This window comes from Lonchura striata, chromosome 24 (assembly GCF_050655825.1).
Source record: "Lonchura striata isolate lonStrDom1 chromosome 24, ASM5065582v1, whole genome shotgun sequence".
NCBI classification, from domain to species: Eukaryota; Metazoa; Chordata; class Aves; order Passeriformes; family Estrildidae; genus Lonchura; species Lonchura striata.
The window spans coordinates 1,008,617-1,034,117 of NC_140726.1; the positions used below are offsets into that span (position 1 = coordinate 1,008,617).

The 25,501-nt window shown below is 43.9% G+C and overlaps 1 protein-coding gene across 10 annotated transcripts in view; it reads left to right on the forward strand.

Moving 5' to 3' along the window:
• The window catches only part of ARHGAP32 (Rho GTPase activating protein 32), a 236,312-nt gene that overhangs the window by 33,180 nt on the left and 177,631 nt on the right, over positions 1–25,501 (forward strand). For 6 of the 10 annotated variants that reach the window (XM_085560069.1, XM_085560071.1, XM_085560070.1 and 3 more), the window contains exon 2: positions 7,755–7,818. The exons of 3 other annotated variants lie outside the window; for them this stretch is intronic. The gene's annotated coding sequence lies outside the window, so the exon portion shown is untranslated. Of the gene's footprint in view, positions 1–7,754; positions 7,819–7,872; positions 23,641–25,501 lie in introns of those variants that run through there. One more of the 10 variants, XM_085560078.1, reaches the window with a different exon arrangement.

A 25,501-nucleotide genomic window follows, 5' to 3' on the forward strand; every position in this document is an offset into this window, starting at 1 on the left:
CCAGTCACTGGACCAGATTAATGGGGTTAGAAAACCACCTCTTTTGGTAGGATACATCTGCCGCAACATCTCCTTTAATTACTGGTGACTGTCGTCTCTGGGCTTCCTTAGTAGCTGATTCACCTCCCCAGGGTCATAAATCTGGCCAGTCTTTAATTTTTGCCTGAGGTTAAGATTAATTCCCCCTGAGCAGTGTATCAGGGTTTTTGCACTGACTCTAAATGTAATCTAGGGTTGAGTAGTTTGCACCTGGATTTCTTACACAAATAGTAATAAGTGTTTAGCATCCCTTTATCTCTGAACAAGGTCTGCAGGTAAAATAGAACTTTTTAAACACTGCACAAAAAAAAAGTTCTGAAAAGGCTACAGGATTTCAATACTAATCAATGCTTGATTTTCTCCCATGTCTCAGAGGAGCTATTGTACCTCATCTTGAGCTCTGAAAGTCCCTTTTACCCCTCTTGAGAATAACTGGGGGGACTGCAGAGATTGGGATGTGACTGAAATCGGTGGTGGAATTGTTCTCCTGTGCGCTGAGATTGTGTTTATTATCCAACTTTGCAACTGGTGAAGCACAGCAACGAACTGCAGAATAGCAAACAGACCCTCTTCTCTCTTTTCCTTCTATTTTTCCCCTTCCCCCTCCATTTTTTCTCCCTTCCCCTCCTTTTCCTCCCTGTCTTCTCCTCCCTTTTCTTCCCCTTCCCCCCCCACCCTTTTTCCTCCCATTTTTTCCCATTTCCCCCTCTTTTCCTCCTTTTCCTTTCTTACTCTTCCCTGTTCTTTCCCTTCTCCTTCCCCTTCTCTCCTCTTTTTCCTCCCTTTTCACCCCAAAATCCTCATTCCTGAGCATCCTCTGCCCGCTTGTCCCAGCGAGCAGAGCAGGAGATGTTTGGATGCTTTGCCCAGGAGCAGCAGGAAGGCTGTTCCCAGCTGGGGCCACCTTGCTCCTTGAGAGGCATGAAATGCTTTGGCAGCGACTGTGCTTGGGACTTTTTGCCTCTCTGAATTGCACACGCTCCCAAGGAAGCTGGCACAGGCAAATACAGAGGAGGAATCTCGGAATGAGCCGGGCCTGCTGGGGCAAGAACTTGTTTTGCCTTGAAACTTAATGGGAAGCTTTGGCAGAGCTGAAGATGAAAGGCAGTGGGTGAATGATACGTGTTCAGTCATTTCTTATGTGTATTGCTGTATCTGAGGGGCCAAAGTTCAGCCAAGATGGCTTTACAACTCCCTTGCTTGTACTGGGCAAGTGACACAAATATTAATCACAGGGTTGAACTTGACTTTGTATTTATTTCCCATGCTCGGTTGGGATGTGTTTGTAGTGTCAGTGTTTGTTTGTTTAGGGTTTCCCCCTTCAAAACTCAAGATAAAGTTGGACTTTTGGGAGAGAGGGCAGATCTTGTTAGCATTTTAAGTTGAAATTAGCAGAATTTTCCAGGATGACTGAAATGATACTTTACTGCTGTTGTGGTTGACTCGATTGATTTTACGATGTCTATTCTAGGATTGAGAAGCTGCACATTTTCCTTTGCGCTACCCTCTAAACAGCTTCTTTTCTTCAAAGAAGTGAGTACATCAGAGAGCTTCAGGCACTTGAGTTACCAGGCAGCTCCAGGTACTAAAAATGGGCAGGGAGCCACGTGAAGCTACTGAGAATTCAGCTGTCAGACTTAGAAAGAAACTGTAAATTGAAACAAGTTAAACCAGCTCTGAAGAGGCAATGCCATTGTTTGTGTTTCTGTTTAATGAGTGATTATTTATTTCCTGGGAGTACATTTGTGAAAGGGGAACGTTTTCCATTTTCCAGCCACGGTACACTGATGTGGTCAGCATGGCTTGTGTTTTGGTTGGGCAAAATATGAAATGAGAGTCACATGATCAGCTTAGAAAAGCATGCTGTTTTTCTGGGATGGTCAAAAAGGATGCCTCTCTGCTTCCCTAAATACACCTATACTATGTTAAAGAATTAGTGGCACTGCTCTTCTGTCTGTTGTCCCAGTTCTGCAATGCCATCAGTGTTACATGGTATGTAAATCTCTACAGCCCAGAAAAACAGCTGGAAACTCATTTGACTTGGATGAAAAGGCATTTGTGTGGGTATAAGTCTAAAGGCTGGCAAAATAAAAATCTTACCTTGGTTGAGATAAAGGGGTAGCTGGAATTCAGAATAGGTAGCACTAGTTTGGTCAACTGTCAAAAAGGCAAAACTCTGATTCAAGTTCTGAAGGCCAGTGATGCTTTTTTAATAGCTGCTGTCTTTAAAAGAAGCCTTTTTCCTTGGTGGTTGCTCCTAGAAGGCAAAAATCGCCCATACTGTTCTCAGTGGGCGTCCTGTCCTATGACAAGCCCTGTGTTTGAGAGTGGTGCGTTGAGTGCACAAATAAGAGACAGTCAGAAATAGGAGTATTTTTTATTGTTTAGGGTAAAGAATAGCTGCAACCAGAGCAGAAAAAAACAGAAACCAGAGGAGTAATAGAAAATGGCGATGACAGCGATTGCTGCCAGTGTAAACAATTAACACTGTTCATTTTGGATAAAGCCCCATCATAGCATTTCCAAGAAAAGGATAATTCTGCCCCTCTACCGGCAACCACACCAAGCATCTTGTGATGCACAGCTCTTGGTTCCTATCTCTAGATCCTTTTTTGCTTTCCTTGGGGTTTCTTTTCTTATTCCAGTACTATATTTATTTCCTGATGTTTTTGTTTTATTGCTCTCTGCTCCCTCTAATTTGTTTGGGGTGACACTTTTGCTGTGAGTGGGTGTTTCAGTCAGCCCACGGTTACTCCGTCTAAGAGGGCTGATGTGGAAGCAGAAGGTGAACTGCTGGGACAGCTCTGGAGCTTTGGGAATGATTCTCTCTCATGGTTTGAAGTTGCTGCAATGGACAAGGATGGAACTGAGAATTAGGGCACATGTGGGGTCATGCAGCTGTTTCTGCCCTGGCTCTCATTCCTTTCAGTTTCTCTGCACTTGCAGTGTGCTGAAAATTGACTTTGTGGAGTACCAGAACTTCGTGCCTTTTTGTAGACATCCTCTGGCACTTTCAGGCACATCCCAGTGGTGTTTTCTAAGTGTTTATGTGTTGCTGGTAGGGAGCTCAGCTCAGAGCCACAAAGGTGTGGGTGCTTTGGAGCCCAACCCTCTTACACTTCTGCAGTGCTCTTCTGCTCATACTTTATACTCCACTGGTGAGTTTGGGCTGTGCTTGTTTCTCATTGGCTTTGTGATGATTTTGGCTGGATGTTGCCTACTCTTGTTTGAATGAATTCAAAACTTTCTGAACAGTCTTGCAAGGTGGAAGTTGCATCTGCCTTTGCAGTATTTATTAATTTACAGTATTGCTGGGAACTCACTCTGCTCTGTAAGGAACTGTTCTAATTAGAACAAAGTTTTTTTGGAAGCCAAAAGTAAAATGTTGCCATTTAACTTGCAGAGAGGCAAAATAGTTCTGTCTGGGCTGTAGGAATGACAGTTTCCCAGGAAATGTTAATACTTCCAAGTACTCCTAACACTGTTTTTACATCATCAGAGACCATTTATGCTCTGTCAGCTTGAAGTTACATTATCTGAAGTGTGTCAAGTCAGAATGATGTAATTGCTTTTATAGTCTCTCTCTTCTTGAATGTCGCTTCATCTACTAATTCTTAATTCCATTTCTGTCACTCTCTCCATCCCTCATCTCTTTCTTGGCTTGCCAGAACAGCACTGCAAAACTATCAGACTTGCTTTCCAATTGAAGACACTGCAGCTTAACTCACAGCCAGGCTTTGCAGCATTAGTCAGGAAAAATGGCAGTAGCCTGTTGCTGAATTCCAAGGCAGATGTGGCTGCCTGCATGGGAGGGATGTGCTGGAGAGAAATCCAAGGGTGTTTTTGTGCAGGGGCTTATACAGATAAGGGCACTGGGAGTTTTTCTTGTTTTCCTCCCTTTTTTTCTTCTTTGCACCAGAAACTGCTGTCTTGTCTCAAGAGTTACCAGAGAAGTAAAAGTTTCCAAAAAAGGAGGGATGCAAATCACAGAAATGCAATTAAAGTAGCAAAAGGGAGGTGTGCAAGGCAGACAGATGTACCCATTTGGAGCTGTACAGTATGTCAAGTTCTGATTCAAAACCTTGTGGGGTTCTTCTGTTTTTCTTTGCCATGTTGTTTGTAAAAGGGATTTTGTGATAACTCGCCTCAGCAGAGAAAATTCTGTAGCATAGATAAGAGTGCCTGGGAGGGAGGGAAAAAGAGAGGCCTGGATGTAAATGAGTAAGAGTTTATTCTTGTGGGTTTTTTCCCTCGGGGAATATCCACATGAGGTTCTGAAACAGAGCTTTCTTCTCTGTATTTTCACTGCTGGGATTTTGTGTGACACTGGGGGTGGCAGTGGAAGGGGAGGCTGGAAATGGTGGTGTTTTCTTGAGTAATAAAACAGGAGAGAACAGAATTGGAGATGGGAAATAAGGCCAGGTCTCACAAGATTTGGAGGTCTCATTTGAGCCTAAACACAATTGTGCTTTATGTCACAGCAAAAAACACTAAATCCAGCCAAATTCTGAAATATAAGCCTCTACTGCTGCTAAGAAAGCAAATATTAACTGCATTTTTATTAAAGGGAAGTTGAGTTTTTCAGTGTATGAAATCACATTCTGTCTTTGTGCTAAGCTTGAGACACCATAAAAGCCTTTAAAATATTTACCTTGGAATTATGTTGGAAAGATTGTTATATAGACCCAATACACAAGGTGTTTTTGTCTGATGTTCGAACTTATAAATGGGTTTCTGACTTTGGAAATTGTCTTGCTTTTTTCTTTTTTTTTTAGCAAGCTAGTTCATGTATTAAATTGAAATCTGTACAAATTACAGTTAATTATAGTCGGCTCAGAGTGAAGCCTAAAATAAGTTACATGCTGTTTGGAATAAAATGTGCTGAAAATGATTAGACCTGTTTGGTTGAGCCTGAAGTCCAGTCTGAGGTGTTTGATCCTGCCCTGGCTGCTGCTCTCCCATCTTACTCATGTCTACTATGGCAGGTGTGCTGGCTGGGCAATAAAGTTACAAGATTCCTTGGAAGGAAAAAAGGAGGGTGTGAGACTATTGAGCCTTTTGTCTTTAGCAAGAGAGGCTGAAATGGTTTCTCCTATTCATTTGAGACCAACCAAAATTCTTCCTCGTCACATTATCCAAGTACCAAGGGGAAAGACATGCTATTTACTAAAATAAAAAACCACCTAGCACTAAACTTACTGAAGTCCTTTCTTTTTCCCCCTGGAGTTGCATTCTGGGTCCTGACTTTGAGGGGACATTTGCTGTCCCCCCTGTTTGGAAGGGATGGTGGCAGAGCTGCCCGGTGAGTCAGCAGGGGCTGCTTAACCCTGTCCCAGCACGTTCTGTCATGGTTTTGTTTATGGATGATACACAGTCTGTGGCTGCTTGTTGTCCTTCAGCTGAATTAGTGCTTTATGCCAGTTTTTATTATTCTGAATTCTACTGAATTAATTACATTAAAACAACTTCACGAGAGACCTTGAGCAAAAGTTATTTCCAGCAGCACATCTTCCTGCATTTATGTAGTGACTTAATGAATGCCTGCACACTTCCCACTGTTCAGCTATTGTTTCACATTCCTGCATGCATGTCCTTGACGGGAACTAATTATTAGTTTAATTGTATGCAAAAATATTTATGCATTACATTTTTTTAAGCATTATTGCAGTAGGTACTTGTAAAATCATTTGCTAATAAAAACACGAGATCTAAAAGGGCACATGCAGTAGGGTCTGACCTGCAGTACACCTGGGAAGTCTTTTGGAAAGCAAATTACTTTGAAAATAACTGTGGACCTGAGCTTAGTCATTCTGCTTCCTGATTGCAGTGGCTGCAGTGTAAGTAGAAGAGGTTTTATGCTTTACCTTGCACAAACCTGGGTGCTGTTTAAACCCAGCTGTTTTTTTCTTCCTGTTCTCTATCACTGACCCAAATTTCTGTGCAATTGGTAAAAGAATATTCAGCCAACTTCTGTGGTTAGGTAAGGCTGAGACTAAAAACCTGTCCTCAGTGAGTGGTGCAGCCCTGGAACATCCTGGGGGATCTGTTGTGGGTGAGGAGGTGAAGTCGCAGTTGTGCTGCAGTTGATTTTGTGACTAAAGGAGGGAGCACATTGGGCAGCTTTCAGGAGCTGTGTTGTTGGGCAGGAGGTTGTTTGTGTGGAGTTATTTTGAAGGATAAAACTGGTTCAAAAACTCTGTTCTTTCCTAAGATGTACTTTTCTAGTTGAGGTTAAGATGCACATGGAGGAGACACACCCCACACCCCAGCCTTTCACTTGTGGCTGATACAGTGTGGGAGGCCTTGAGCTCCTGGCTGGAGAGGGTGAGATTTCTCCCAGTCACCAGCACCAGAAGTGCATTATGAATGTTCCTCAGACTTGTCCATCCAGGGTGTGGTGGCTGGCTTTGATGTATCTCAAGTCACAGAGGAAGTTTGGCTTCAAGTTAACGTTCTGTCTACCCCTGAATGATTTGGGGAACTCTGCATCACAAAAAGTAAACCATTGGAGCATTGAGGTCATTTATTATACTTTAAGTTTTGTTGAAAACTCACCAACAAAGTGCATTTGTTTTCCTTTGCTGGCATCACGTTCTGCTTGGAACTGCCAGAGCTCCAGGAATGGTTGGATAATGCTCTCAAGGACAGGGTGGGATGGCTGAGCAGGGCCTGGAGTTGAACTCGGTGGTCCTTGTGGGTCCCTTCCAACTAGGATATTCTGTGATTCTGTGAAAATGGGGAATACTTTCCATACTCACCAGGGCTGTAGGGCACTGTTAGTTCCTAACCAGAGCTGCCCTACTCTCTGGCTGATGGAGCTGCCATTTCCCTGTCTTTCCAGTAGCACTGCTGTGTTTCCTCTGGATCATCACTTACCAGGCTAAGCCTGGAGGAGGAAAAAGAAGGCTTGCCATAGGAACCAGCTCAGGTTACGAGGTGGCTGATGATGTCATCCAGTTAAAGCTTCAAAAAATTTATTATAAAAGATTTCCTATCCTTGAATATTTCCATCTGTGGCCTTTCTTTTCATCTTGTGTCTTTTGCAGCTGTGGTTTAGCAGGATCTCTGAGGAAACAAAGGCAATCAGGACATTTTAGGTTTAAATTTCTGGCAGTGCTAAGTCTGTTGAGGTTCTCTCAGCTCAACAGGACTCTCAAGTGTGAGGTTGAGCTTTGCAAAAGGTGCTTGTGCATGTCCCACTCTAAACCCATCAGCTGCACTCTGTGAATTTGCTCAGGGACTGCATTAATGGGTACATTAGCCACAGATCTACAGTTTTGTAAGAGGAGAGCAAAAATTTATAGCCCCTGTTTACTTAATGGTAGGTCAAGAGGTTAGTCCTGCAAATCACTTCCCAATGTAGGTGCTTCAATATGGAAAATATTTCAGGGGAATGCATGCAGCATTTTTTCTCTTCCTTTTTCTGTTTCTGTCTGCTGTTCTTTGAATTTGCAACACTGGAAGCACAGAAATGTTTTGTGGGGAATATCATCTCAGAAAGGAACACTTGATGGAAGAAACTTGTGCAAATGAAATGCTCTCTGTAAAAGGAAATAATTCATGTCTTTTAGCTTTTCAAATGCATCCTAACACTCCTGCTGGGTTCCTTTCACTGTGAAGTAATGCAGAGGATTAGTCAGCATCATCTAATTAGGCAGTAGCAAAGCAAAAATGGTGTTCAACAGCCTCTGCCCTGGTTCTGTTTCCATTCATAGGACTTGCCCATGGAAGCCAAGGACATCTGAGTGATGGCACTGGAAATGTTGGAGCTGCTGTGAGGTGAGGCATGCTCAAATAGGATTTCACCTGAGGAGGAAATCCAAGGTCATCCTCTGCAGTTTCTATACCAGAACAGTCATCCTGTGGTCGGAGTGAGTCTGCAGGTAACTGCAGCACCTCCTTGTTCCTTAATAGCTCTGGTGATGTCAGAGCTTTAATTCTGCTCCATCCTGCTGGAAAAGACAGGAGTGAGACTTGCTGGACAGCATTTCCTTCCTGTTCCTATAGGTCTGTGCTGCTTTGGTGTGCATATTGGATTGTCCTGTGATGTATCTGTGGCTGAATTCCTTCAAAATGTGCTTAGCAACAGTACCTGGCAGGCCTGAAATGGGAGAGCTCACCTTGAATTCTTCCTGGGTGGGCTGATGGTAGAGTCCCAGCGTCCAAGAAAATGGTATTTTACACTAACACACAGGGAGCAGGAGAAATGGTTTGTTGAGAGGGGGTTCTCTTGGCCTTTCATTTCACAGCAGCACTTTAGCACGTGGCTAGCTGCACTGAAGGGCTCCCAGTGACCCTGGCCCTCACTGAGGAATGCTGACACTTCAGCTCACTTGGAGCACAAACTGGATTTCACTTCTTTCTCAGTGGTTGACACAGGATTGCTTACAGGTGGGAACTGGGGAAGAACAAGTTGGCCTCTTCCCAGTGAAGGTTATTACTATTAAGCTTTGCCCACTGGAGCATTAGATCAGCATAAAGGAAAAACTGATGTTTTTTGTATTGGGCTTCTAAAACAAGCAAAACACTTTTCGTATTAGAATATGGGAGTTATACCAGCAATGCAGTTGACACCAAATAGTTTTAAGCAGAAGACATTGCTGTAGATGAGGATCATCTGCAATTGACAGAGCTGGGACATGAGAGGGGACAGGATGGAAATGAATTCTGCTTGTTGCTGTCCAAACTTGATTTTTTGATGTGAAGTTGTTGATCAAATCAGCCTTATTGCTGATAGTTGATATTGATAATGAACCTATAAATTGTTCCATTGTGACTTTTTGTGACTCCCAGTTTCAGTTAAGCTGAATTTACAAGCTCAGCTCCTAGTCAAGTGTGGGAGAAAGGATGTGTATCCAAGACTCCCCAGTTCACTGCAATGCCCATTTTGGTGTCTGCAAGTCAGTCTGGCTCTTCTGACCATGTTGCACAGGAGAAAAGAGGCAAAATTCCCTTCTGGTACAGCTGCTAAGGAGCTCCTGGGAGGAAAGAGCTGTTGGGAAGTGGGAACTGTGAGACTTTGGTGATGACATGCTGCAGCCTTGGGATGGTGTTGCTTTGTTGAGGGGGATGAGGTGTAGAGGGAGCATGTAGATGGGAAACCACAGAACTGGGAAAAGGAAGCAATCAGGGCCGAATAAAAAAAAAAAGGCAAAACAAACCAAAATGCAGAAGTGAGAGAAATTTATTTACCTTTACGCATTATAGAAAGACTGAGTCTGGAGAAATTACTTTTCCCTGCTTCCCACACCCCCTCAGGAACACCATCTGCAAGTGTTTCTCTTTTCCAGTCTAAGGAGTACCAGAGCAGATTAGAGCTGTTTTTCCCCAGACTTTAGGTGGGAGATCTCCAGGGGCATGTCTACCCAACATTCCAGCCAAGCTTCACTGCTTTCTTCCTTATTTTTCTTATTTTAAATGAATGTCCTCAATATAATAATAAAAGCAACACAACAATTCGCTTAGGGACTGCAGTAAAAAAATGACTGTGTGGCATGTCTGCCCATTGAAGACACCTTTGAAATGATGTTGAGTGCAGATGAGGTTTGCTTCTTCCCATTCTCTCTGCTTTTGCAGGGCTGAGCATATGGCAGTGTCAGGTGGGATCAAGGTGACAGTTTCTGGTCCAGCAGTTCCCCTTTGTGCTCACCCCAGATCCCCATGGCAGTTCTGAGCATTCCAAGCCTCTCATATCACCTTGTCTTTACACCCCTGTCACTGACTGGGGATGAATTCTAGGAAGAGATGTTATTTTCACAGTGTTTACCTATTGTTTTTTGAAGGGAATGTGAAAGAGGAACCTTGTGTGAGGCATTTGTAAGGTGAGCCATGTCTGTATAAATAGAAGTGCTGAGCACATCAGATAAGCTGCAGCAGAAATGCTTCAGAGGCAGGAGAGCTGCCTTGGTGAAATGATCACAGAATTGTGAAGCCTGTCCTTTCTGGCTGCTGCCATGGGGACCTGCACATCAGTTTGTCCTCCCCCCAATCCCCCTTCAAGTGCAGGTTCTTTTAACATGGTAATTAATGCATTTTAGACCCTTGAAGTTTGAGCAGAGGGCACAAGGGGTGGGGATGGCTGCAGCAGAGCTGGGAGTGCTGCACAGGGAATGTGTTGTGCCAGGAGGGAAAGGCTGTCCTGGCTTCTCAGAGCTGATGCAGGGATTGTCTCCTCATTTCTACCTGTGCCTTCACTCAGGATGGGTTTGGAAGTGCATGGTGTTTTTCCAGTCTCCAGTGATTTGCAGAGTAGAGTAGGACAGTCCTTGACTTCCTTGGCAGTGCTGTCTGCAGAAGAGACACCTGGCAGTGTTTGGGCCTCTTCACTCAGGGTTATTTGAGCACACACAGTCTCTCCTCTCCTCTGCACTTCAGGGTACTGGGAGCAGCTCAGCAAATCCATCTTCAGAAGCCTCAGTTTGGTCTCTTCCAGAACACTGAAAGCCTTTTCAGGAGTGCCATGGCCAGGTGTCTGCTTTGGTGCTGCATTGAATGCATTTCAGCTCCAGGATGGCTTTCTTCCCCATCTCCTTTCCCTCCAGACTTCACACCACACTGGCTGCTTTGCTAACAGCTCTTGAAGAGCCTGTTTGCCTCAATAATCTCATGAAGGAGGAACAGAGAGGTACTTTCCCTTTACTCTTTCAACGAAAAGAGAGGAGCCTCGCTATTTATTGCTGGGCTCCCTTTGTTTTTTTAACTAGGCCAGCAGTAAAAATGGAAGTGAAGGTCCCAGAAATTTCTTTTGATTAGCTGCAAGTTTGAAGAACAATGTGCAAGGGAGAAGGTGGAGGAACACACGCTACTGAAGATGCTTGAAAACACTGAAATAATCTATTTGGGTTCTCAGATGCCACATAAAGCGGAGCTTGTGGCTCCAAATATGAAAACAAAATTAGTCTCTTAGTAATGTGAGCTTTTTTTATTACTTTATTGGGTCTTTCTTTTTGTTTTGGCTTTTGTTAAAGTGGCATTTCAAGCCTCTGTTGGAATGCATGGACTGTATATATTGCTTAATTGAATCAGCCTTTTTGTAAAGAAGGACTGGGAGAAGAGCAATTAACTGCAAGCTCTAGTTAATTTTTTTCCCTCTCCTTCTTCCTCTGTTTTCTTTTTCCTGTGGGAATGTCATGATATTCAGCAATGATTAGAACGTATTGAATCTTACAGAAGCGTAATTTGAAAATTTAGATAATTTTTTTAAAGATTCTTATTTGCATGCACTGTGAGACACCCAGGAGAAATTTTTAAGGAGATGGTTACTGGTTTAAATATTCAGTAGGATTATTTATTTGATGATTATTAATAATTATTTTTATTTTTACTTTTATTGTAACTATTATTTCTAAACCCCTTGCATCTAGATCAAGTCACAAGAAATAGCAGCACCTCTGTCCAGCACTAAATGTGGGTTTGACTTTCATTGTTGACAACAGTAAGTTTGGCATGAAAAGCGAGAGGTTGAATTTATATGATAGCAGTAATTCTCGAGGAGCAGAGGAGTAATTCCATCAAATTCATTGTGACCAGGAATGTGATTCAAATTAACTCTCCAGAATGTGATTACTTGCAGTACTCTCATATATATAGTCCACCTAAAAGGGCTAAATTAAATACTGCATTATTTGACAGAAAACCCATAAAGGTTTTAACCTGAGATCTGTGGTTAAATCAGTCCTGATTGTGTCCCATGCCTAGGAATCCAGTCTCAGCAAGGATAACATTTGCATTAGTCTACTTTAAAAGCTTTAGTTTAGATAAAAGGGAAATCCTGTGCTGTAGATGGGCTGTGTGACAGGACTGAAGGCAGACAAGGCTGATGTGCCACATTGGCTTGTGCACACAGCACTTTGTGCACTTGGTGCATCTTCCCCAGGGAAAACACTGTCTGGCACCAATTGGGTGATCCAGGATTCCCTGCCAGCCCTGCGACTGCAGCTCCTTCCCTGGAGCTGGGCTGGGCTCCTGTGCTTTGTCCTGGCAGGCAGAGAGTCCTTGGCTGCACCAGAGTCTGAGCTCAGCTCTGCTATTGCCTTTGAACTGAGAAAACCTCCTAACCTCCTTCAGTCTCCAAAGGGGCTCAAACATTACTTTTGCTGCCCCGCGAATGTTCTTGGAATAGATTTCGTTAAGAAACAGGTTATATTGCTGAATGCATCAAACATATCAGTTTGTCTGTTGTGTAGGAACTTAAATCAGGACTATTTGTAGCCACTTTCCTTCTTCATCTGTCTTTCTCCTGCCTGTGATAGTAAAATTATGCCAAGTGATTTTTATTTTATTTTATTTTATTTGTAATAAACGTTTCTGTGTTCTGCTTTGGAAGCAATGCTGGGAAATCCATTTCAACATCAGGCACTGGGATTAAGATTGTTGTGAAACATGATTTACTGGTTTCAAACTTCTGCCTAAAGATGTATTGGAAACATTATTTTAGTTAGTGATGACCCTTCCAAAATCCTATTCTAGGCGTTAATTAGTTCTGTTCCTGTGTGGAACTTCAGATTGTGGCACATTGTTTGTTTAGAATTAACTTTGTAGCAGGGAGCTGTGGATGTCCATGCTGAGAACTGATCAGGAATGGTTTGTGTTGGGAGGGCCCTTAAAGCCCATCTCATTGCACCCCAGCCATGGGCAGGGACACCTTCCACAAGCCCAAGGCTGCTCCAAGTCCTGTCCAGCCTGGCCTTGGACATTTCCAGGGATGGGGTGGCCACGGCTCTCTGGGTGGAATGGACACATAAAAGACGGCAATTCTGTAGCTGCAACCCAAGGTTGATGTTGGTCACTGTGTACTCTGGGAGAGGGAACTTGCTCCAGAAGTGTCAAGGAAGGAAAAGGCATCTGGATGTGCTGGTTCACCAGGGTGTGGGGTTGCACTTGGGGAACCTGCCTAGTTGCATTTTTCCATAAATTACGGTGCTTCAGCATGCCCAAACTTTTCTTTCTGCAGCCTCTGCTCTCCATTTAGAGGCAAATTTTCTAATGCTTTTAACTTCCACTATTGTTTAGGTTACTTGTTTCTTTTAATCTCTTTTTAAAAAGAAATATTTTCTCCTTTTTTTTTCTCCACTCAGTTTGTCTTCCACCCCTTCTTATTCACTCTCAAAGCCTCTCTTACTGAAAATCTGTTTTTCTGCCTTTTTTGCGTCTTGTAGGTTACTTTGTCATGGGGTGGGAGTGAGGGACAGCAAGAAAAAAACATGGCAATCTTTCAATCTTTATTAAAACCACACTTGGTAAGACTTAACGTTTTTAGAAATGCTTTCCCTAAACAACTATAACTTTCAATGCTCACTTCTCTAGTGAGAAAGGCATTTTAAGTCCCTTTCATTTTCATAATCTTCATTTAAATGCAGCCCGTTGAACTCTGAGAGTGATAATTGGACATGCAGTTTACTAGTTCTGGAATGCTGGGTGTTTGGCACTAACAGAATTGGAATGAAATCAGCTGTGAGTCCTCCTATTTGATCTGGAAAAGATGTGTCTCAGCTTTTCTGTTGTGATTTAAAGTGATGAGGATGGTCTTGTTTTTAATTTGCAAATATTGGGCCCTCTTGCAGGTAAGCCCTGTATATAACCTCTGTATAAGTTTATATATTGAAAGCAAATCCATAAGCAAAAGCTGATCATTTGGAGAGCCTGGAATGAACATTAGAAGTCTGAGAAGAATGAACATTAGAAGTCTGAGAAATAAAAGTGTTCTATATGTGGTGCAATGAGTAGTGTTTAAATTTTCTTTCTTTTATAAGATTTTGATTTTCTTAAGCTTACTGCTTGTGTTTAGGATTTTTTTCTAATTTCATTTGTAAAAGTATTCTTTGTTTTCCAGATAATAAAACAGAAAAAAGACTATTACTCCTGCCACAGATCAGAGGCACAAGCTCTGCCACCAGTTCTGGTTCACAATTGCAGCCCTTAGGCTGAAGTTTCTGAAGTTGTCAGAAACATCCATGTAATTACCTCATGTTCTTGAAATCTATCTGGCACTTCGCAAGATTTATCTCTGAAGAGTTGCTGGCAGTGTTTGTTTTCATGCTGGAAATATGAACATATTTAACAGTTGTGTAATAGCACTAATCCCTTTAAACAAGTTTCAGAAGTCCCCCATGGAGTGGTCACAGAATTGCAGGACCAGGTTGGATCTAGGCTGGAAAAGCTCTCCCAGGCCATAGAGTCCATCCTCTGACTGATCCCCACCATGTCACCAGCCCAGAGCACTGCTTGCCTGTCCTGGTTTGACAGTGCCATGTCCAGGCCTTCCTTGAACACCTCCAGGGATGGGGACTCCACCACCTCCCTGGGCAGCCCCTTTCAGTGTTTAACAACCTTTTCTGTGAAGAAATTCTCTCACCCCCTTCTATTGGGTGTTGGTTGTCAGTGGGGTTGTTCTAGTGGTGCTTTTGACCCAGGGTAAATGTCCATCTCCATGGTCAGGTTTGAAGATGTATTTATGTTTGAAGACATCTTTGAGGGTGGTGTAGAATTTTTCATCAATGCTTTTATTTGTATTTAAAGAACGGTCTCTAAATATGTTGTGGCAAATGTGTTCTTTTTTATAAAAATACCCACCTGTAAATATTGATTACCATGACTTCTTTGCACCAAATAACAGTGTGCCTGTGCCAGGGCATGAGTCACCTGCCACCCCACAGTTGTCACCCAGGAGTCTGACACTTGTGTTTCTTTTTATAGGTTTGACTTAAACATTACTTACTTGTTTCCCTCCATTCTTCTTACAGAAATTGAGTCTCAAGACATCTTAAAAGTCATGTGTGGATTGTTGAGACTTTTAAAAAGGGACAACCGGTTTTTCCTGGAGAGAAGCTGGGTTTGAGTGGTCTCTGGTGGAAGTGGAAAAATAGGCAGAAGTGATTGCACATGATCCATGTGTGTTCCCCTGGGAGCAATGGCCCTACCTTGCCATGTCATTGTGTGCAGGTACTGTGAGGAGTTGTGTCTTGCTCACGGTAGTAAGAACTGATGGTTGGTGTAGGAGCTCTGCTGTGGTGCAGGTCTGATCTTCAGCTGCCCATGATTTACTGAAGGCTTCTCTGCTGATGTATGACATGCTGCTCTGCTACACTATTTACAATTATCTTATATTGGCTTGAATGAAACACTCATTTCCTTTCAGAGTCTGTTTGGTTTCTGTGAGTGCTCAGGGGTGAGCACAAAGAGCTTATTTTGTCTCAACAAAATGTGTAGGAGTTTGTCTGCCTTACTTGCTGGCCCCACATCATTATTTTTCTTCCTCCTTCTTTATTGAGGAAGAGGAGTCTGTATTGGTGAGCCAGCATGGCCTGTGAGGGATGGGGAGACGGAGCTGGGATTTTGGAGACCTGACTGATATCCCAGAGTAATTAATGTGTGCCCAGACAGGTCATTTAATGCCCCATTCCTTCGTTTCTTCTCTGGCTTTTCTGTGCAGATTCCTCCATCAGGTGAATGTTTCTGCTGGAACTGTGGAGTTCAATCAATGCTGGGACTGCAGAGTTCAGTCCATGCTGGGATTCCCAGACACAACTGGAACTGACTCACTGAATGGAAAAGTGGGTTTGCTTTCTTTAATGATAGTAATCACTTAGGTGCTGGTGTCTTATACTGTGTTCTCTTCTGATTTACTAACATAATTTGTCTTAGAAGTTTTGATGCTATTGAGCCCTCATGTCCATGGAGAATAGATGCTGGAGTGTAGAGTTGTGTTTGCACTGTATATCCCCTCATAATGCTTTGTTCCTCCATATCCCCTCTTTGTACCTGTTTGGTCCATCCCAGTTTCCCCATCAGTACCTGTATGTCCATCAAACCCCAACCCATCCCCCTGTCTCCTCCCAGGTGATGTGTCCATGACCTGGTGACCCTTCCCCTTTGTCCAGATCCTTCCCCCAGGGTCACCAGGTAGCTGGACCCTGGCTGGGACTCCTCCCCGACCCCCTCCTCAGTGGTCACTCTGAGGCCTTGCCCCCCGAGAGCCGCTCCCATGTCCTTCCCCCGCTGGCTGTTCGGTTTTCCCCGCACCCCTATACCTGGCTGCTCTGGGCGGGGCCCGCTCTCTCTTGCTCCGGAGGCCCTTCGAGGTCAGATGTGGCCTGGGATCTCTCCAGGCCCTCATTAAACTTTGGAACTAATCCTGAGGGAGAGCACCTCTTTCCTTTGCTTGTGGGACCAGCTCATCTTTGGACTCACGTGGGAGCTTCTCCAAGCCCCCCGGGATCCAAGGAGAAATTCCTTCCCTCTGCCCGCCTCACACCACTGCCCAGCTGGCCGGGCTCCACAGGGGTTCTATCCCCGTGGATTCGACGGGGAGACGCAGCACTGGAGATCTATTTAAAATAACTGGCAATGGATGTCTTAGAAATCCTGTCCCTGTTCCCCATAAAGACTGGGGGGATAAGCCTTGAGGCAAGGTTCAGATAGTGCTTTTTAGGAAAAGCTTGTATTTAGCAGCTTATGTTGGATTCCTTCTCTTTAATCTGTGAAGAATTTGATTTATACCAGCAGCAGTTCCTTATGAAATCATAAAAGTGAGTTTGTGAACCAGAAGAGAGGGTGGCCTGACCAGTGTGGTGGCTTTAGGGGAATATTACTTCCCATACTTAGGATGTTACAAGGATACAAACAAGTGTTCTCTTTAGCTTTTGGGGCTGGGTTTGTCTGCAGTCTTTTTTTTCCCAGAAGAGCAGCATCCTCTCAAGCACTGTTCACAAGCCTGTAACTCCAAGCAGTCACTGAGATGTCTGTTTAAAAGTCTATGCATGACCAACTGCAGCAAGGCAGGCAACAATGGAGCATCCTTATGGATCCTTTATCTTGTAGGTGGGTCTTGAATCATGACATGGGAGCTTCAGGTTGTTTTCCTGAGATCTGGTGATTTAAGCTGTTACCATTAAATCTGTGATAACCCCTTGAGGGGTGTGTTGATATGGCAGGGCCTGGTTTTTTGGTAATGGTGGGGGAGGAAACCATGAGGGGGCACAAGGGTGGCTTCTGTGGGAAGCTGCTAGAAGCTCCCACCATGTCCAGCAGAGCCGATCTCTGATGGCTCTGAGGATGGACATGCTGCTGGCCCAATTAGAGAGGTTGGTAACGCCTTTGGGATGACATACTTCAGAAGAAAATCAAAATGGCATGTGCTCAGTTTTCCCTGAGGGGTGGGGAGGTGCTGTGGCCACCAGCGTGGCCTGTGGGAGCTGTGCCTGCCTGCCCGCTGTGGGCACTGGGCAGGGCCAGCGCCAGCGCTTCTCCTTCCCGGCTCTCCTTCCTTCCCAGCGCTTCTCCTTCCCGGCTCCCATGTGAGGAGAGGCGTTGAACAGCGCCAGCGCCGTGGCCGCCACTGCCCGCGCCGTGGTGCTGGTGCCGTGTGGCCGGCAGTGAAAACATGGCGGACTTGGATGAAATCAACCTCTTGGTGCTGTGGGATCTCCAAGAATCTTTGAATTAGTGGAACTGGCAATGGTACTTAGGAGCAGCAGTTTTTCTTCTGGTCAGAGAAGAGGAGGAAGCGAGGACATGTGAGGGAAGCAACATGGTAGCACCAAGGTCAGTGGAAAAAGAGGGGGAGGCCAGAGCCGAGATTCCTCTGGAGGCCATGGTGAGGGCTACGGTGAAACAAACTCTCCCTTGTAATTCGAGAGGTCCATGGGGGATGCAGACATCGCTCGCAGCCCGTGGGAAAAGTGCTCCCTCTGGAGCGGGTGGATGCAGGAGAACACTGGGATCCAGTGGGAGACCTAAACGAAGAGAGAAGGCTCCTGCTTCCAGAAATAGAGAAGGCCTTTACATCCAAACTAAAGGAGCCTAGCCTTAAAAGACTACACCCTGTGGATGAGTGACCCACACCACAACATTTTGAGAAGACTGTATGCCGGTGGGAAGGGACCCCATGGCATAGCAGAGGAGACTTTCAGCCCCGAGTGAACAGGAGATCTCGAGTGATGAACTGACCAAAACCCCCATGTGCTGTATCCCTGTGCTGTCAGTGGGAAAGAGGTCAGAGCTAGGAGGAAAAAAAAAGATGTTTTAAACGGTTATTTTGCTTCTCATTATCCTCCTCTATTTCTGTTAATAATAAATTTACTTTATACCTTTAAATTTGAACCTGTTTTGCCTTTAGAATGTTTTCTCCTAGTCGTTATTTCAACTCATGAGCCCTTCATTCATTTTTTCCCCTCTGCTGCTCAGCTGTAGCAGAAGAAAGTAAGCAAACAGCATTCATGAGTCCCTGCCATTTGGCCAATGTCAAACCACAATGGGGGAAAGGAATGGCAATATTTGTAAACATACCACCTTTTTGCTGAGTGAAATATGTCCAGTATTTGATAAAAAGAGTATTGCATGTGTGTAAAATACTGGGTTTCACCCATAACTAAATGATCAACTGATACATTATGTGAATATGGAGTGTAAAGGGCTGTGCTTAAAGTAAAACCCAGTCTTGCTGCACAACTGTGAGCATGAAGGTAAATAGCACATGAAATCCTCAGTTCATTCCAGTTACTGAGAAGATGCTTTAAATCTATTTTCCAGTCTGTATTTAATTTTAGTTACCTGGGGATGTCTAGAAGTGTGATGCTGTGGAGATAGGAGAGATTGGGTTTTAAACTGCTGTTTTTACACCTTGTGTGCTCATTACATCCTGGAAACTTAATGTGGAAACAGCTTTTTAGCTTGGTATGGACAATTCCCAGCTTTCCTGCTGCATGGTCAGCGGGGTTGGTTTGGGGGCCAGGTGGTCAGGGCTGCCACAGCCTTGCAGTGTGAACAAGGCTGGCTGAGCTCTCCTGGCTCTGGGGTAAATTACACTGGGCACACCTTGGTTTTTATTTCCCAGACATATTTTGGAACATCTTACAGCTCGCTTTTCTAGTAGATGTGTTCAACAGTTTCTGTTATTTCCTTTCCCACCAAACCAATAATGAAATTCCAGAATGTTTTGGGTTGGGAGAGATCTTAAAGCCCATCCTGTCCCACCTCCTGCCATGGCCAGGACACCTTTCACTAGACCAGGTTGCTTCAAGTCCCATCCAGTCTGGCCTTGGAGATTTCAAGGAATAGGAGTGTTAGGAATTCTGGATGCTGGGCCTGGGGAGCAGGGCTGGAATATCCTTTTCTGTGTGTCCTTTTCCCCTGGCCATTAAACTTTGATGTTTTCTGGCTATAATACACAACCCAGGCTTCTCACATGGTGTTCTCTATGCAAAACTAATGAAAAATTTGCTAAAAGATTCCCCTGGCTCTTTCTCTACTATTTTCCTGTGGTGCTTTGTAGGTTTATTATATCTTAAAATGTTTATATTATACTTATAAGGAAAGCAATTAAGAAAAATCTGTGCATCAATGGATTATAATGAGAGAAAATTAGATTTGTCTTTCATGCTTTTTTTTTTTTCTGTTTCAGAAAAAGTGTAATCACCTTCATGTTCAAAACACCCATTTTATTGCCATTTAACTGTGTGCTGTGTTAAAAAGCTTTCAGTGGCGTTGAAAAAAAAAAATCCCAGAAGCTGTACTTGGAGAAAATGCAGAGCTTACCTTTTAAGAGAAAGCATTTCTCTCCAGTTTTTAACAAAATCAGTAATTTTTTATGAAAAGATTAGGATAAAAATGCATTCTGTGCTTTGTTTTTTGTATATTTTTCTGAGTGGCAGCCAGACTTGATCCTTACCTTGGAACATCAGAGGATGAACTAAAGCTTGAGGTGCACTGGTTTTCCTTGGGGAGGAGCAGGAACAGCATTTCTTGCTTTGCAGCTTTTGTGTTATGTAACATAAGATCTACGTTTCCATGCATTATCCCCTTCTCCAATGTTTAAACACAAAAATAAACCACCCAGGTATCAGCAGAACGATCTTCTCCTGGGGATCTCAGTGATCTCGTCCCTTCTCAATGCAGAGGCCAAGACTATCCCTGAACAATGAGAAATTTCATCTGTGTTTTGGAATTTCCTGCATTTTGCGTTTCTGTCTTGTTGGCTGTTTCTTTGTATTGAGGCAGCACCTTCTGTGAAGGACAAACTCCACACCTCATTTATTTGGGGTGTTCCAGTTACTTGTGTTTGGAAGTAATTGGTGCTTCAGTGCTGGATGCAGATCGCAGGCTCCTCCAGAGGCTCTTCACTCATATCCATGCTACTGAGTTTTCCCTGGGCTTTTCTGAGCTCCCTGACTTTCTGTGTAGCTCTAGGCCTTCCCAAGGCCTCATCCAGGTATTAGCAGAGTGTTCCAAATCACTCCTGACCTTCAACTGTAGCTCCCTTATGGCTTTCATTTATTTACCTCCCAAAAACCCTGATACCTTTACACAGCTGGAAAAAGCCTTGTGTAAAGTTGAGTTCCCAATTTGAGGTAACCTGTGTCATGCTGCTTGACACATAAGCATTAAATCCAGGTTTATACCAAGAATTTCCTAATTTCCTCTCCCAGTCTGCTCTGTGGTGCAGAACTGTCTGGATTTTGTGAGACTGAGCTGATCCTTCTGCTGCTTTTCCTGTGTCTTCCACTTTGGCAGTACAGTGTGTTTGTCTCCCTTCGGCTTTCCCAGTTGATCTAACTGGATTTCTTTTGCTTCTTCAGCTTCCAGACTTGCTGCAGAGCAGGGGAGGGACTGTCACCTGTGTTGTGCATGGAGAAAGAATGCTTTGCATAGCTGTATTTCCAGAGCCAAGAAAATAGATCTCTATTAGCATTACAATGTGTCCCATGTCTGGATAAATGACCTGGGAGAGCAAATCCTGTACTTTGTCAAGTGGTCTTGGTGTCAAGGTATCTTGTGTCAAGACCTCTGGATAATTTATTAAAGTTTGGCTGAGTTTTGTTAGCATTTCATTTGCCCATCAAAGCTGTGGGCATAAAATGTTGATTTAGGGGCAGTTAGAAGGACAGTGTTAAAAACTAAAACCAAGTGGTGTTCCTCAGCTTTTTCCAACCTCTTTCCATAGGTTTAAAAATTGCAAGACTTGCTTGAAAAAACTTGCTTTTTAAATTGTAGCAGGATAAAGTAATGTCTTAGAAAGCAGTGCTTGGGAAAGGAGATACAGGACATTTTGTGATAATAAAGGAGTGAAAGCATGGAAGGAAGGATATCGATAAGAGGTTGTAGAAGAGCTGAAGGAACAGCAAGACAATGAAGGATGCAAGTAGGAAAGTGGGGTGATAAGGTGGAGAGCAGGAAACAGGATGAGAACTTGAAAAAGAGCATGCAGTTGAGTAGGAACCTGATGAACTAAACCAGTGTGGAGAGGGATGTGATGAGCAGGGTAAAGTGAAAGTTGGATGTCAGGTTTTGGGGCATTTGATACGGCTTAAAACACTTAAGTAGAGGAGGAACAATTCTGAAAATCTCTTCTAATAATAAGAGAGCAAGGCAGAGGTCATGAGGGGTCATTTAAAGATACCTTCCTGTGCAGTAGTGTCTGTGCAGAATCCAGTTTGAGTCAGATGAGGCTTCCTGCAGGATTCACAGGCTCACCTCCTGGGATGTGTGCCCTGACTTCCTCATCAGTCCCAAATCACTGATCTGTGAGGAGATAGTGCACATTCTTTTATGGGCTAATGTGGAGAACTTGGCATGACACTGCGTGCAAGCTCTGAGAGGTTACACAGGCAGTTTTGGGAATATTTGAGTAATCACTGCTCTTCTGACTTTCAACTCCCTGCTTTTCACAGGGAGAACATCAGCAATATACTTTACTTGATGAAGTACTTGGATGCTGAGTGTGGAGAAGGAAGGTCTAACTAACTGCACATGATTAGAAAGAATAGAACTGAAAGATGGTACAGATGGAGGTACTTAAACCACAGTATCTACAAACTTTAATGTCTGAACAGGCAAAACTATAGCCCTGTTTCAGAGAGGGTTAGTCAGAGTGAAAGGAGAACGACGGCTGTGATAAGAGCAGGCAGTGACACAGAAGACAGAAATTCTCCTCTCCTCTCCTTGCAACTGTCTTGGGGGATATTTTAAATAAAAGCTTTCATCCAGGAGACTGAGGTGAGATAGAAGCAGAATTATTGCTAGAGCTATTACAGTATATTATTATGAGTCAAGTCATGATTGCCTAATATAAAACCAGAGCAGCTCATTGCCAGCTTTACACCTGGGGAAAAAGCAGCCTGGAGTCCTTTGTAGGGCTGTGTTTTTAGACACTGAGTGCTTGACAGCTACACCGGAGATGCTTACTGCAATTCCCACCTCTTCCACGCGGGCTGCTCCCTGCTGTGCAGCTGTGGAGTCCGATCACTCTTGTTGCAGAGGAGGGACTGTGCAATCCCACGGGATGCCTTCCTGCAGCTAAAGGTGCACTGTTCTGGTGGTCTGGGCTGTCCACAGTGCTCACAACTGACACATTTTTCAATTCATTTGACAAAAGAGAGGATCAGCTTGTACTTAAAGAGCAGCTGGGCTGAAAAGGGTCTTGGGGAAATGTGGATGATGCTCAGAAAGGAGAGGGATGGACAGATAGGGAAGCATTTGAAATTTTTCAACTGTGCAGTCTCCTTTGTTTATAGATACATGGATGCTCAAATCGCTTGCAAGGATGTTCCTTCTGTGTCCTTGCTAGTGCAGAGCTCTTGCTCTGGAGAAGAGGCTGCTCTGTGAGCTGCTGTATTTGGGATGCCAGATGCTGTTACCTGGAGGAGCTGTTACCCTGGGGCCCTGAAATGTGTCTGTGTTGCTGCTGTTTGATCTGTTACCCCACTGCTCGGACTTGGTTGCTTTTCACAGCATTCAGGCTCAAACTGTGGCTCTCCCTTGTGGGCCCCTTCTGTCATCCAGCTTTAATAAACAGAGTTTCTCTCTTGGCCATGAATTTTAAGGGTGGCAGAGCTCTTCACAGCAGTGTCAGGAGCTCAAACACCTCTTGCCTCTGCTTCTTCCTGCTGCTGAACCTGCTCTTGTTTTCTCCGAGCCTGGAGAAACCCAGACCTTGTGTGTGATAATTACTGTGCATGCTTCCCTCTCTCACGTCTCTGCTCTCCATGCCTCAGGAGTTTTTCTTGTCCTTGTAGCTTATCTTGCACTTTCTCAAGGTTCAGCGAGACAGGTTTTCAAGTCTTAAGCCAGGTGGAAACAAGTCCAAGGAATGAGCTGCTCCTGAGCAGCTGTGAAACTGATGATCTATTTTTCCAGAGTGAGCTTGTGAAAATGTAAATTTTTAGCAAAGGTTGCTGTTTACTTTGCACTAGAGTTCTCTTTTGCCATGTCTCAGACACTTTTGAGGGGAATACCTCTTGAGTGCCTGCTTATTCCCTGAGGGCAGGTGCTGAGGGATTATGAACAGTGCTGAACAGAGCAGGTGGATCACACACAGAGACACACCTTGGGCACAGTACCACAGGACAAGCACAAACTTATCCTGAGCAGCAGCTTGCTCAGACTGTTTGGAGGAGGAAGAAAGGCAGTGTGGGAATGCTGCAATTACTCATCTAGCTAAGTGTCTGCTCCACAAGGCTGGTTTCCCTTTACCCTGGAATAAGGTTTTGCTAACAGGAAGTTGCAGGGAGTATCTGTTTCTTCTTCTGGCAGGGACTCCACCAGTGAAGACTGTGGCTCATGACTTACAAACACATGCTGTGTGTGCCATGCAGGACTTGGAGCCAGGTAGGGACTCCTTAGCTTCCTCTTTGTGTGCAGTATCTGGTCTGCAGTTTGAGTATCCTATTGGAGCTTGACACTTGTGCATTTTATAATGCAAACTCACAAGAAAGGATCTGAGTTTTCAGTGTGGGCTTGACTGTGGAGTGTCAGGCTTTGCAGCATTAGGGTTGTGCAGGAGTGCCATAGAATGTGCCAGTGTCTTTGCACAGGTATGGTACCTGATGGCTCAGCTTGGCTCAGGTTTAGGAGAGGGAGGTGGGACAATCAGCTCCACGTGTTCACTCAGCATCTCCAGCAATGGCTGTGCTGCTGAGTGATCCTTTTACAGACTGTGTTGCAGCAAAAATTGCATTTGACACCTTTAAACACAAGGTTTGGTTGGGAGCTGAAGATGTCCCACATTATGTACCCAGTGTGAGTAGAGCTTGGTCTCCACATCCCAATCACCCTCTTGCTATGAGGTTTGCAGGGCTAGGTTTTCACTGAGATCCTGAATTGTTTCTTCTCTGCTTCCCTTGATAAATACATACAGTCTGCAGTTTATGAAATCAGTAAGACAGCTGCAGCAGATTGGTTGGACATCACAAACCCAAGGTCTATACCAAGGAATTCATCAGGACAGAGGTCTGGAGATGCAATAACTGTCCTAGAGGTGCAATAATGCATAGTTGGTTAAATGGCCCTTGAGATGATTAACTCGGAGGTGTGCAGCAGTGGCAGTACACTTGTGTTTAAGTGGAGCCTTGGGTGTAGCTCTTGCCCTGGAGAATGTGCAGGAATGTCCCTCTGGACAGGGACTGGGAGGTGCCTGCTCAGCACTTCTGCCTTCATGTGGGAGCACAGCTGCAAACAGCCTTTCAGAGGTTTATCTGGCCCTAGCTGTGCCCGAGGAGCCTCTGATGTGGGCACAGCTTGAAAGACTTTTACATATGTTTTGTCAGTCACAAAGTGCAGCCTGGTTTTCTCTTTCTTGTGCTGTGATTCACCAAGTCCTTCTGCTATAAACCCACCATTTTTCATATAAAACTACATTAAACAGGCCTTCAACAACTGCACTCTGTGACTGGGGGAGGCAAATGTCCTGTCATAATCCTCAGGAGAGAGCAGTTTGTGACCTATATCATTAATTAGCAATGAAATAGTTCTCAGCTTGGGCTAGCAGCAAGATTTTCTTTTAAATATTTTAGTTTCTTGGTTCCAGCTGTCCAGTTGGTCTTTGTTTCCTGCACTTCAGTTTGTATTGAGCAGCACCTCAGCTAAAACTGTGGTTGTAAAATATTCTACAATAGTGGTGCTTCAAATAACTTAGTCAAAAATTTGTATATCTTAACATTGAACTATTTTTGCAGTAAATTAATTTGCTTTTGGAAACAAAAGTGATCCTACAGTGTCTTCTTCTGCATACATTATTAATGGCAATCCCATTTTTAATTTAATGAAAAATTATGCAAGGAGCAAGGGAGGAAGGCTTGCAGCATCCTTGGTCTTTTTCTGCATAGATAACCTCAAGCAATCAAAGAGGTTATATTTAAAATCCTCTCTTGGTTGGCACTTCTATCTTCTTAAATAGAATAGTATTTAAACTCAGAGAAACTATCAGAGGTGGAAAGAAAGTACTGGCAGAGGTGAGAAGTGGTAAAGAATTGCATAATACTGTTCCTGAAGTGGTTGAAATTTCTGTTAGGAGAGAATTGTCTGAAATAGGAGTTGCTGTTGCAGCTTCCCAAAATTTATTTATGTATTAGAAAGCTGAATCATTATGTAATCAAATTATCCATGTTAGTTCTATCAACTTGAAGTTAAACAAATTGGTCATGGGTTCGGCCATGTCATAGAGCAGCTTTCCAGGTTGGAGATTTGTTTT